We start from the raw sequence: 14678 nt of genomic DNA, 5'->3' as shown, positions 1-14678 counted from the left end.
TATACACATCATTTATGCAAGCTGGACTGAATACGCAGCTTACACTGCGTATTTGAACACACATTTTTAATTATTCCAAGTGGCACTACTCCATTAAGTATCTGTTTTCTTATTTCAGTGTTTTCTAGATGCAGCAGTTTAACAACCAGATCAGTATATTTATTAAAGCAGATAAGCACACGTTAAGCATGTAAAAGAGCTGCAAACTAGTTACACGTTAATAGCTGCACCACTAGTGACAGGAAAAGCCATCTTATGTTATGGTCAATACATGCATGTATGTATTTCCTATGTATGAAGTATTCCACCCCAGTGTATGAGAAGAATGACACTACTTTGATGAGCTAAAACTGCCACCATTCCTGCAGCATATCATTTTTCACAGCTTATTAAAAAACACTAGAACAAAAGGCACAGAGAATCTGATTATTGTCCATATGGCATTACCAAAATTAGGAATGTATCTTTTGAAGTCACACTACCATTTAACAGCTGAAAGCACACCACTAATTTTTAGGTTAATGCATTCAGGTGTCCCCAGCTGACAATCTGGAGATTAGTACCGTCTTTGCCACTGCAAACCATGTATTGCCTTTTTCTGTCACCATGAAAACTGACATTCTTCTTCAGTCATTGCTAATGATTAGCCACCTACACAAACCCAGTATATTAATGGTGTTCCCGCTGTCCTACAGCCTAAATCTGCAAGTTAGCAGGACTTTATTCCAGATATTCAGAGGATGTAAGAGATTTAATGAACTATCCACGATAGAAACAGAACACATTAATAAAAGCAACATGCACTTAGTTTTTCCAACATAAAGCATAGGTATCAGTATCAAAATGTAGATGCAGGCATCAAAGCAAAACCTGGAAATAACTACAATTTTAAAGAGACATGGTTTGACTCTAAGTAGCATTACCTGCAGCAAACAAAAGAAAAGGAAAATGTAACAGGAGTTGTATAAAAGTAGGAAAAAGAGAAATTGGCCATCTTGCTACACTGACAGAATTTACGCTCAGGTTTTTGTAAGGAAATGGGATAATGAAATGAATAAAATTCCTTTCATAGTTCCACATAATAAATGAAATTAAATTTTGTAATGTTTCTGAAAGTGGAAGAACCAGAATGTCAACACTCAAAGATGGATAGGATGGCATGAAGCATTACCAGCATTCATACAGAAAAAAACAAACAATAATCAAAACTTCTGAAATAACATAAATGTGTCTTGAATAAGCTTGAAATGTGTCTGCATAAGCAGAGCTTCCCACTCCACTTATTGCCCAGCTCAGTTTCATTTTTTAAGATCATTTTCATTTGTCAGAGTTTCTTACTCAGCCACAGAGAGTGCTTTGAAAACATCTGTTTGTAAAGTAAGGAAAGGAAACTGAAAATTCTGAATATCCAAGTATTTGTCAATTTAGGCAATTAATGAGAAGTAGTTGTGCTGCAAAGTTATGACAATAAATTGATGAGTAATTTTCCTGAAAGTATCTGCCTGTCTGCTTTAGACTTTTCATGAGCCTCATCATAACCTAAGCAATACTTTTTATACAAGTGTTCCAACAGACAACAATAAAGTGCAAATGAGGAACATGAGAGAGAAGAGAACTGCACAAACCGTTTTATTTCATTCAATCTACTTCCTTAATAATAAGGCTGGAATAAAATTTCAAACTATTTCAATACCAAAATAAAAGGACGTTCTGAGATTTTAGATTAGAAGCGTACATAAACTAGCAGAATCTTGTGTATGCCAATAATGTGGGTTTTGGTTAACGCTTCAGACAGGAGTGGCTACTTTGTTAGTTTGTCATACTTATACCTACAGAAAAAGAAAAAAAGAAAAAAATGAAAACAAACAAACAAACAAACAAAATCCTGTTGCTATTTACAGCTTGTGTGAAAAGCCTGAACTGTGTCTGTGAAGATTTAAAGTTGGATAAAATGTACTGATGACCTTTGAAAGATTTTGCAGTTGAGATCTTTATGAGCCAAGGGCAACAGCACATATGTACTAGTCTGAAATGCATAGATTATGAAGACCTACAAACTCAAGATTATTTCTGCAGTATGAAGACATTGTTTATTTTAGCATTAATACACACACACACACATATACATACACACACGTTGATAGGTGTCAGTATTTTCTGTACGTGAACAGTTTACATCATCAGGAAATACACTGTGGTTAACAGAGAGAAGTGTGCAAAATATTCAGCCTCCTCTTTTCTGAGCTTTCTGGATACAACTGAAAGAGCTATTTAACCCACTGTTTAAAAATAACCCTTCAGAAGCAAAAAGAAGTACTAACCATTTATATCTCTGCAGAATAAGTGGAATATTTTTTCCAACATCTGTACTATTGTTGCTCTTTGATACTGAAAGTGAGCATTTGCTTTCAGTTGCTTTCAAATACAATCAAAGTGATTAGTTTGAAGAGCTTGCAAGATTTCCTTCTGAAAATGTAATAAATAGATGCAGAAATAACAGCAGAAGATGTAAGCATACTAAGATTTGGAAAGCTCTGAACTTAGAAGTACATTTCAAATCACATGTTTCAGAAGCAGTAGTCCTGTCTAGCAGCAGAGGAAACCACACACATATATTGACGATCAGAGCATATCTCAATGAATTGTCCTTCCTTTCATTAACCTTCATGTTTTGCTTGCTCAATTTGCTACCTTTTATTCATTGTAGTCTACTATAAAAAATTTTGCTTCTGCAGTTCACTTAGAGACTAAGATAATAAAGCAAGTAGAAAATAAAAACGGCCTTCACCAAAATCGTGAATAAAGCAGCCACAGTTTCCTTCCTTTTTGTCACATTTCATCCTGATCCACACGCCCTGCCCAACTTCCCCCTGTGTTTCTATGCTACCTAGTTATATTAAAAAATAAAAATAAAAAGTTTCTGTCCAGGCTCCATTTTGTGAAAAGCAACTGCAGTGTTCATCCCGAATCATTGTAGGGTTATCTATTTCTTATCAAAACAGTAGTTTACCTTGATACAACAAACTGTAAGCACAAGGCTTTAGAATACAAATTTCTCAAGAACTGAAGTGTCTTCATTTACAAGTAATGGTGGATAATTATTTTTTATTATTATTATTTATTAACATTTTACAATTCTTAATCCTCTTGATCCGTCAGACAATTATCATCTCAGCTTACTTGTAATAGGTTCACAAAGAGTTTTTTTAGAAATAAAAATAAATTTTACCACCTTGCTTTTCTTTGGTACTGCTTTGATAAATTCAAAGGTTTTTAATATGCTTCTTATACACAATTCTGTTACAGAAAACCTTAGAGCTACTATACTCAGTATTTCAACTGCTGAGTGATGAATTTGTAAGTGAGGTTTGATCAAGTATACTCCAGATACACCAGTGTCTTAAAATCACTTAGTTTTCCCAACAGTCCCGTACATTGATCTTAACAAAACTTTTTTTTGCTTGAAATTCTGGCCATTTAATACTTAGATTTTACACTCAAAAGAAAGTAATTTCTTACAACCTCTCAATTTGTGGTGGAATAACCTCTTTTAGCACAGATGATGCTTTTTCATTAAACTAAGAAACAGCACATCCAGAATATGCTTTCTATATTGTACATATTTGCTTAGGAACCGTTATACCCAATAGACAGATGAGATGAAAAGGTATTTTCCAGTTACTGTTAGTTATTGAGTGTCTCTGGCAATATCAGAATGACAAGACAAATTCCAGATCCAGTATAACTCCTACTGTTGTAAATAAATAACAAAGAGACAATGGAAATTAAATTAAACACAGGTATCTTTGAAATAAAAAGTCTGCCAGCTAATTGGTGAAATTCTGGATGTATAAGGCAGCATAGCCATTCTCTTTCATTAGTCATGGAAGATACTTTAATTTCGTCCAATTGTACCAGATAATCTACTCCAGATTTGTACTCTGGAGATGGATGACCAAATCTGAGTTACCAGCTGATTTAGCTCCTAAATTTCCTGTAAGGGGAAGACCATAGTTGACTCTTCGGAAGGATGATTCTCGTTCTATTATAAAGAGAAACAGATCTGATTCATTAGTAATTTGTACATCTGGTCTGTTCTTATGGAGATGCTGAAGAAGTCTTAGATCTTTACAAGTGTGGGAATATTCTTAATTGACATCAGTTACAAGAAAGCATATATGAATCATAATCTCATTTTAAGAAACTCTTTTGAAGATGGAACAGAAATAATAAACTGTAATTTTTCAGAAGACAAGCTAAACAAAGTAAAACCACCTTGTACTTTTATCACTGCAAATAATGCCATTAGCACAAAAATCACCAAGCACACAGTTTTCCAAAGGTGAATTTGGGTAAAATAAAGAGTATCAATAGAGTAACTGATAAATTCCTGGAAGCAATTTCAAAGCATGCATAAAGCCAACATTTTTACAGATAGAAAAGCAGGGAATGAATGCATAAAAATTCCCTTTAGCTGAGTAGACTCAAGTTTTGTGACATACCCAAGTGCCAAAAGGGCAGTTCTGATGATCTAGACTGACATGGGCAACAGAAGAACAACATAAACGATCCTGCCCTGCCCTCAGCACCAGTGACAGGCACACATTCCATTCCTTTCAATGTTTGCTGTCCACATCATCTAAACTTTCCTCATCTTTGTTTGATACAGGAACATTACAAGATTATGCAGTTCTGCTGAAACAACACTGAGACACTACCAGGCTACACCTTACAGCAGGACAGACAGGTCCCAACCACCTCTCAGGTTAAGTGCCTGGGGAAGTGGAGACAAACATAGCTCTTCATTACAGCCATGGCTGCTCTTCTCCTGGCCACTTACTGGTATCTCCTGCCCAGATTGTTTCTTTGATGCAGTGTCCCGTCGGAAAGACAGGTATTTGTGTAAATCAGTACAGCATCTTTTGTCATGTAGTTTAGAGTAAGCGACATACTTCCAGTTCCAAAACAAAGTAAAATATAAATGGGGGGGAAAAAAAAGCAAATCAACTTCCAGATAACCAAATTTTATAAGGACAAACAATGCCGGGAACTTGAAGAAAAGCAGTGCTCAGCTGAAGCAATAGCTGAAGATGGAACTGGTACTCACAGGAACTTATTTCTACTCATGAAGCATCACCACTGTGCAACAGCTCCAATGCTTCCTCATTCATTATCACTGTCCAGAAATCTCTTTACTCCAATTGGGCTTGCATATGCCCATGCAGCAGAGTAAAAAGAACTGATTTCCTTCTGTGAACAGACAGCTTGCTAGAAATCCTATGGCTAAACCTAGGTAATTAGATCTGTCTGAAATTTAAGTGGAATCCCGGAGAAAGTGCTTTCTTTGCACTGTTACTGATATGGTTCATATGACCTAACCACTTGTGAATCTCTGTGGCTTTTCCACCTGGGTTAACACATTCAAAAAGTGTTGTTAAAACAGAATGGGAATTATAGTTAAAACTCTAGGCAATTTGCTCAACAGTCAGCTGAAATTTGTTGCAACATTTCTCTCCCTGATCTCATTCCCTGCCCTGCCCCTTCATCCATTCTCATTTTACAAAATTGAACAAAGACGGTGTATAAGCAAAGCCTAGAATCACAAAGGAGAAAGGTTTGCTTATAGTTCTGGAGACAACACTAGGAAAAATAATACCTTTTTTTGCTTTCCTGAGGAGAAAGTTACCAGCACAGTACTTTACCCCACAGGAGCTCATTAATGGCCTTGGACTTCAGTTAAAAGAATTTCTCCCAGCCATTTACAGAAACAATCTCCTATAACTGAAAGCTAATTTAAAAACATATCTATGCAGGAACATAATAATTGATTAGAGATCAAAATGCTACAATCTATTTCAAGTGTAAATAAAAAACCTAGAAAGAGTTAATTAAAAGCAGGTTTTCATGGCCCTTTATGGATGTTCCAAAGTTTCACCAGACTTTTTAGTTTTAGAAGGTTACTTGATGCTTGTTTCTATTCTGGTTAACACTGGTAAAGACACCTTTGGAGAGCTGCACTCAGGTCAGGGACCCCAGGCCAGGGACCTTCCAGTAAAAGGTAGTACAGCAGGGCTGATATTTGGAGCTGCCATCTTCTGCCTGGTAGGAGCAGAGTGTGTCCCAGCTGTGTATAAATACTGCCACTGAGCATATCTATGCCATGCATTTATGCTGCACCTCTTATGGACATTTTAAATTAAACCCTTCCCATTGCCCTTTCTAGACTTTTTTGCTTTCTGTAAAGGAATCTATTATTCTCAGAGGCAGAACAATACATGTTATACATCAGAAAATAAACATGAAGTTGCTTCATGAGTAAGCATGAAATATGCCTTCAATCCTGTTAAAATAATAAAAAGCACCAGTTAAATCCTGGGGGAAATAAATAAATAAATAAATCTGTTAAAAAAAAAAAAAGAAAGAACGAACTTAAAGAAATTGTGAAAGCTTATTCTCTCTTAATCTAGATGATAGAACAGTTACTGTAGAAATTATGACATTATCAGTTACATACAGCCAACAAAACAAACAATGTAGCAAGTAAGATAAAAGGGGGTGGGGGGGAAAGGAAAAAAAAGTTCTTCTTAATTCAAAATAGACCCTTCAATCATGTCTTCCTATTTGTTCAGAAATCTATAGCATTAGGATATCCACTATCTGTCATGAGACCTTCTATGCAGACCATACACAATCCATTTACCAGAAACTGACATCCCTTTCTTTCTTTTTCTGAAATGCACAATGTAGCATAGATTTTCCAAGAGCAGTAATTAAATTCTTTTCCAAGTTCACTAGCCGCATTGTCAACAACTGTAGATCTAGCCAATTCAATGTGTTTGAATCAGGATTAAGTTTGCTATTAAATTACTTCCAAAAACTCTTAAATTTTACTTTCCTCTTCCAAAAATTCTGAAAGCATAATCTTTTTCAGAAATGAGATAATCTGCTTCTTTTAACAGAGGAAACGAAAAGCATCATGAATCAAATCACATTTTACTTTCATTTGAGCAGAATTACTGAGTTCCCAGGACAAACCAAGAGAATGAGTACTCTTGACCTATTTTGGTTTTGAGAAGATTATTTTAAGTTACATGAGCTGTCTGAGTACATTTCTGCAAGAATAAATACACTTGCACTCAGGAAAACATGATTCACAAAGAAAGTGAATGGAGGAAATAAATACACAAATCAAAGTCACATACTCTTTCCCATTCCAACGAAGCTTACATTCCCAAAACTGTTTTATAAAGCATAAAAATCATGCAGGCATTCCATTTTTTAGCTTTAGTTATTTATTCATTTATTTTTTTCCAGAGACTAAGTCTTAGGCAAAAGCAGCACCAATTTAATTCCTGAGAGCTAGCATTTCTATCATCTCTAGAGAAAGAAACCTGCCATATCAAGAACAAGAATCTTCTCACTTGCCTGAAGAGTGCAGAATTACACAGCAGTTGTGTCAAACACGGAAGATGAAGGATAGCTCAACAGGGAAATACAGACAGGTGTCACATCCATATCAGAAGAATCTCTGATCAATTAGCTATCTCACTTTCAAAATGAAAAACGCCTGAAAACAATATATATGCCTGACTCCTCATTCCCTCAAGAGAAAATTACCCTCAGTCACTCTATTTAAAAATAAACTGTCCACATTTTCATAACAGAAAACCATACTAAAATATCACTAATTTAATTTGCCACATTATTAGCAATTATTAACTTTATATTTGAATATGCACACACTAAATAACTCAGGTTATTCAGAAGTATTATGTTCTTAAATTTTGTGAAATGTGAATGTTTTCAGCATATGGCATTTGAATTGCCCTGGATTTATTTTATAACAAGTGATCCTACAACTTTCACTAAAACACTAACAGAGAAACTTCCTTAGTGCTTGTTGTATTCATAGCTAAAAGATCATTGCAATAGGATAACACTAGTCTTCTGTATACAAATAAAAAAATGAATATTTTAAAAATAATTATGCCAATTTCATAGTCAAAGTTGGTTTAAATTAAGCATGATTTACCTAGATATTTTGATATTTTCAGTTGTCACTGAAGAGATAGCATGCATTACAGACATACAATCCATGGAAAAATCCACGTGCTATGTATTACAGGACAGGTATCTGAGAGCAACTGAATAGGAAAAGCAGCAGTGTGTTTTCAGAACTGCTTTCCTCCTCCATTCTATATGACCATAAACATTAGTTCTGTACATCACCTCTTACATCACCTGCAAGAGACTATGCTTCCACCCATGCGATACTCTAAATGGATGAAACAGTTTTCTTCACTCTGCATTACCCACTTTGGGCATGCAGTTTCCATCAAATGCACATATTTAATTTCAAAAGAGAGCTTTAAATTATCTGCATTTTAAAACAGGATACACATACATAGTTGTGCATTAGAATGTTAGACTTAGTAAAGAAACAAATTCCTACCTTATCAGGTCCAAATTGAAAAGTTCCAGCAGGTTTCACCTATCCAGAATGCTACTGTAGGAATGAGATGAAAATCCTTTTCTTCACATAGATACTTATGATGCTGAATTAGCTTTGCGAGCTGACAACTGCTCAGTAATACTGTTCACCTCCAGCTGGTAGCAACAGCTCCGTGCAAATATCACTTGACTACTGCTGTGAACTGCAGCTACTCAGAGTGAAAGTGAGACAAGACTTGATACGCGAATATGTTTCAACACTTATTCACAGAGGAAATGACTCAACTATCTGCACATCTTCAAACACTGGAAACTGCTTCCTCCCTCTGCACACAGTGCAGAGGAAGGTGTAAAACAAAGGGTGCTGTCATTTATTTATTAAACGCTGGCATGAACTAAATATGAAAGTTTAACTCCTAAACACTAAATCCTAGATAATTCCTACACTGATATTTTCCATTATTAACTTGTGTGGAAAAATAGTTCATTTAACTAAACTAACACTTTGATTTAATAAATAAACAGAAGTATCTTATGAAAATGAAAGAAAATACATTCTAGTGTATATTTAGTGTGAATATCCTTGATAATTATTTCTGAAGTAAATCCCAGTATATTAGTTTTGAAGGTATTTCAGAAATAATTCAAACAGATCTAAAAGTAATATTCAGATACGACCTGCTATTAATGTCTTACAAAACATGGAAAGGGAAATTACTGTCTTTAAAACTGACATGGTTTTTCCACATTTTGTAGTCAGTTCTACAGATTTAACATCCCTCTATATCAAACTGTTCCTGATCTGAATCATTTCAGGCACTGGCCCTTCTGAATTAAGAACACAGCAGTGAAATTTGCACAATTTGGAAGTGAATTCTCTCTCCCAAACCTCTTCATAGAGAAGCCTCTTGATGCCCCCTCTCAGACTGGTACAGTTTATTCAGGAATATGTCAGTCTAAACCTAAATCCAGTGTATGATTTTGTACAATGAGTTTTAAACTTAATGGATAGCCAGGTAATACATATGAGGCTGCAGCCAAACAAACCAACCACTGCTCCCCTCACGAAGCTATAGGTGGGAGAGGAACACTGAAGTAACTATTGAATTAAAAAATCCATATTGTTCCTGAACAGAAACTTGCTACAAAGGATAAAAAGTCTTGCTGGAATCATCTCACATCAGCCACGCAGTAGTAGTTAGAACTTGTATGTCAGAATATTCACCATCTTCTTACTTTTAGCTTAGTTTTTCAATTCACATTCCATTCCACAATTAACCATTTCTCTTGACATGTAAAAAACACTTCCTAATACCCCATTTTTTATTGTAAATACCCCAATCACTCAAGGAATGAGAATGACTACAGCTTCCAATAGACTTGGATGAGACGTAATATGCTGAAATAATAGCAATTGTAGGAAACAGGGATGACAGAAAGTTCAAGAAGTCATCATTCCTATGACATGAGAAAAGACTGTACATGTGACACCTAGCATATGGCACATAACTGTTCATGTATGTAACACTCCTGAAATCTTCATATCAAGAGCTGATGCCAATCTACATTTTGGCCTGACAATCAGCAAAGAGAAGTAACATAGGAGAATAGCTTAAACCAAAGTAAAATATCCTTTTAGTGCTACAATATCTATTTTTCTTTTGTTGTTAAAATAAAAATCGGTGTGGCTTCATATATCTGCACATGCCCTAGCCCATATCATTCCTTTATACTCCTCTATACTTTTTTGACCACTGGAACAAGTACTTAAATACCACTGCTATCGAGTCCACAAAAAGAAGAGTAACATCTGTCATAACCTTGGTTGCCTCTCCAGAGACCAATGAATTCCTTTTAAAAGGCAGCACATATGTTGTTGTTTTCTTTTAACTGCAATTTCCAAAGAATCTCACTTATTTACATAGAAGAAAATCAAACAACAGAAAACCAAAGTCTACAAAATCAAAAAGAAATTTCAAGCTATACTTTTATCCAAACTATGCCATCTACCACTGCTGACTACCTTCAAAGCAGAAAGCCCTATCTTCTGCAAATTAATACTAGCAGACAGGTTCTAGTATACAGCCAAAATCCACCTAGGAAGAGCCATGCATAGAAGTGGCTTTAAAGATTATCACAGAGTCATTGTATGGTAACACCTCATGACTTATGATGATAAAAGAAAGCACTTTGTTACTCAAAACCACAAAAAAAAAAAAAAAAAAAAAAAAAAAAAAAGTTGAAACAGTGATGCCACTGATGGGGACCCAACCCTGTGACCCTTTGATAAAACAGGCAGACAGAAATCACTAAATTTCTCACCTGAACTGGCAGCTGCTGGTGACCGAGTCCCAGGTATCTCTTCCCTTTCTGATACCACCTGACTCTCTCCTATAGCCAAGTCATCCAGTCAGCCATCTATCTCCCAGATGCACGACTTCTTCCAAAGACACCAATAAGCACCAGAGTGGAGAAGTAAATGAGTATTGACTGTCTTTTGTGCTGAAATGAATACTTGGAGAAAAACATTTTATATTGAATACCTTATTAAACAGCAGTGTGAATCTCCCACAGGGATGTGATAAAGTCTTTCTCACACTCGTTTTTTATAATTTCTGAATGTACCTCTTTCCTTAGTTTCTGAAAGCACATGATGTGTTGTTACACTAACAAACATTTTGAAATTTTGGTACTATGCAACAGAGGATGAGAAGTCTGTTATCTGGAAGGCAAAGCAGGTCTCTCTAGTTGTTTGCTATGAGAAATCAGAGAGCAAACAGTATATCTGAGACACTGACTAAAGCATTTTCAGAATGTATGATTTCTGCTGAATCTCACATGTCAATAAACACAGATCACTTTCTAAATGAAGTCCATAAATTTCAGTTACATGTCAGGGAGCAGAGCAGACTCTGTCTCTTGTGCCCACCACAGACACACAGTCTAACTGAAACCCCAGTGTTTTGCACTTTACATGCCCTTGTGCCACTCAGTCAGTAAAAAAGTTGTAATTACTGACAATGTTTCAGCCTACCTACCCTTCATGGGTGTGCCCATGAAGACACTTGTTGTTGTTGTTGTTAGTGGATATACAATCCCATGGCACACACAGACATGAAGCAGTGGAACATATTTCAGTTAATACTTAGGCAACAGTACCACTATTTCTCTTCAGAAACATTACAGCATCATGATCAGTGATAAGTTTTCAAGTGCATGGTGAACCATTCAAAAGGAAAATACCATTCACAATAAATTTTTAATGTCTCTTCATCATTTAGGGTTTTAAATTAAGGTAGAAATAATGAAATATTGTACCAATACTAAAGAGAGCTAAGGGGAAAATCTTTATCTGTTGATGAAAAGACAGCAAATGTAACACTGTAAGAACATCTAATCAGAAGGATACAAGCTTGTCCCAGCCAATACTGAACTGTGAAGCAAAGTATTTCTTTCAACCCAAGAACTCTATTTAGAACATGATATATTTTTTTCTTAATTTCATTGCATGCAGATGCTGTCACTGATGATGAATGTCCAAGCTCCTACAGGCAATTTCAGCATCTCCTGAATGTGCAAGAGTTGCTCGTGTGCAGTAGTTTTTCAGGCTACATGGCCTCAGGCATGGAGTGTATCTTCCTTTGTTCACTGTTTGGGGGCATTACATTTATAGCTAGAAACAGAGTAACCATACCCATTAATCAGTTAAGTCATTAATTAGTTAAGTCAGTTAATGGTACCAAAACTATGATGCAGCTTCTATGAATAATTTGTGCCAACTGAATTACTAAAATAAATTTCTCTATACCTTGACTAATGCCCCAAGAGTTTTCCTCTGCCTAGTAACAGCACTTTTCATCTACATTTCTTATTACTTGCATCTAGCCACATGAATTAATTATTCCTCCAAATGCAATCAAATACAAATTCCTCAGATACCACATTCTATTCTGAAATAAACTAACAAAAATAACATAAAGTAACTACCAAGTTACTGACTGTGTATGCCTTTAACCTTACACCTGTAAAACACTAAGCAGTATGTTAGTACCAGCTGGAAATAAAACTGAAAACAGTTATTCTTTGCTATGATTTGTCTGGGACTGCTCACTGTAAGCACACTTGTCCAAAACGTAGCCATGAGACTGCAGCTTTGAGAATATCAAGACTGGTTTTTCACACTTGTATGTGCATTACACAAGAAAACACTGGCAAACCAGGAAAAAAAAAAACATAAAACCCAGGGACCAGAACTCTCCTTCTAAGAGTTTCAAAACAAAACTCCTGCAGAAGGGATTTCTCTAGAGACAGATGCAGCAATTCTGCAAGAGATACTTAAGCTCATCCAGGAAATGTCTAGGGAAAACCCCATCTATCAAACAGACTTCTGGAATTAAACTTTACAGTTATCCAAACTGTGACTTAACAGTGTTACTTTACTAGCAAATAGAGAGTGAAAACACTTCTCTCAGTATGCCATCAGCAAGGGAGTAGCCTGGGGCAGACCTCTACAAGAACCTGTCCATCAGTATTTAAAAGCAGAAGATACAGACAATTTTGAACAACCACATATGAGGAAGGGCTGGTAAAACTGCTGAACGTTGGCACTGCCCTGTGCCAGCACATTAGGAAGAGAGCACAGATTCTCTGAACCGCTGCAATAAGCAGATATAAACAGTAGCCCACACAACATTCAAGCTGACAGTAAATCTTTAAAGATCAAACTTTAAAGATCTGAAAGATTTAAACTTTTAGTTGTTTTTACCAATGTCAAGTTTTCAACTGTTGCCTAATTCTCTGTGATATACAAATTCCTAAAGACATCAGTACTGCCACAGGCAAGCAGCTTTACCTTACCTGATTCAGTGTGGGAGCTGGCAGTCACTTGCTCTATAGTAATCTGAAAAAGAATATCTACCAGTTCAGTGCCAGATGCATGGAACCCAAAACTTTGCAAAGGATACTTTAATCTTTCTGCCACATTTTTTGTTTACAGGTGTGTTCTCCTTTCACCTTTTAAACAGGGCTTCAACCTTAGACCAATAAATTGCAAACAGAAAGATGTCTGTTTCCAAGGAGCTCCTTTAAAAGCCTGCATTTATTTTGTTTCAACAAAATTTCAGAGGATTGTATTACTCACTTAGTTAATGAAAACATTTATTTTGTCAAGGCATTTCATTTCCCATATCTTTAAAAACTAGAAGTGTTAACAGTATGTTCTAAATGACAACATCCAAATCTACCTGACAGCCAGCTACAAGGAGTTGACTGGCACGCTGGATAAGGGAAAGGCAGCAGACATTCATCTTTACATTACAAAGGTTTTCAGCACCATCTCCCATACTATCCTCATAAACAAGCTTGTGAAATACAGACCCCTTAATCAGATGGAGAGGTTGTCTGAAGGTTGGCCAGACTGCTGGGCTGGGTATGATGTGACAGTAGCACGAAGTCCAGCTGCACATCCATCATTAGCAGAGCACTCCAACAGGCAGTGCTGGAGGAGTAAAGAAGGCAGAGCCTGACTCTTCTCTGTGATGCCCATGACCAGACAGGAGGGAATGGGCACAAAAACTCTATTTGAACACAAGAAAAAAAGGGTTTTTACTCACAGGGTGGTCAAACACCGTCAGACATTTCTCTGAGAGGCTATGGAGACTATTGTTGGAGACATTCAAAACCTAACTGTGCAGTACAAGCAACTGGCTCAAGGTGCTCTGAGAACAATGGACTGGGTGATCCCATGATGACATCCTGGGCAGCCTCGGGGTCTTGGTGATGCTGCAGAAACCTCTGCATTTTGTCTGAAGACAAAGAGGTAAGAGCCATTTCTTTGATCAGAATCAAACTTTTTTTCTGCACCCTTCAAGTTTATAGTCGTCATGTCTTTCAATGAAGTCATTACTGATACTAAATTAACTAAAGAAATCATATAATATAGGTCTATTTTCAAGAAAGAAAGTAACTAAAAAGACAGAAAAAGGTAGTAGCTGGTCTAGGAAAATGGATATTAAGAAATAACATATAAATTGTCTATTTTAGCTACTCAAATATTTGTTTCTAGATTCACTGCGTACAGATGTTTCATGTACAAACGTGTGCAATAATACAAATTGTATGCATAGAAATGTAATAAACTACATTACTTAGCACACTGATTTCCCAAGTACATTAATCATTTAATGACTGCTTTGATAAAGTAACATGATAATGCATTTTCTTGCTCC

General features: G+C 36.1%; 1 protein-coding gene across 20 annotated transcripts in view; it reads right to left on the bottom strand.

Moving 5' to 3' along the window:
- MCTP1 (multiple C2 and transmembrane domain containing 1) overlaps positions 1-14678 on the bottom strand; it is a 242401-nt gene that overhangs the window by 165598 nt on the left and 62125 nt on the right. For 6 of the 20 annotated variants that reach the window (XM_085528975.1, XM_085528977.1, XM_085528980.1 and 3 more), the window contains exon 1: positions 8453-8759. The exons of the other annotated variants lie outside the window; for them this stretch is intronic. The gene's annotated coding sequence lies outside the window, so the exon portion shown is untranslated. Of the gene's footprint in view, positions 1-8452; positions 8760-14678 lie in introns of those variants that run through there. 20 annotated transcript variants of the gene reach the window in all.

The sequence above is a fragment of the Coturnix japonica genome, chromosome Z (genome assembly GCF_054131305.1).
Source record: "Coturnix japonica strain WE chromosome Z, WE-NBRP24, whole genome shotgun sequence".
Classification (NCBI taxonomy): domain Eukaryota; kingdom Metazoa; phylum Chordata; class Aves; order Galliformes; family Phasianidae; genus Coturnix; species Coturnix japonica.
Note: the sequence above shows the minus strand (reverse complement) of the source record. Positions and strands in the feature narration are given on the sequence as shown.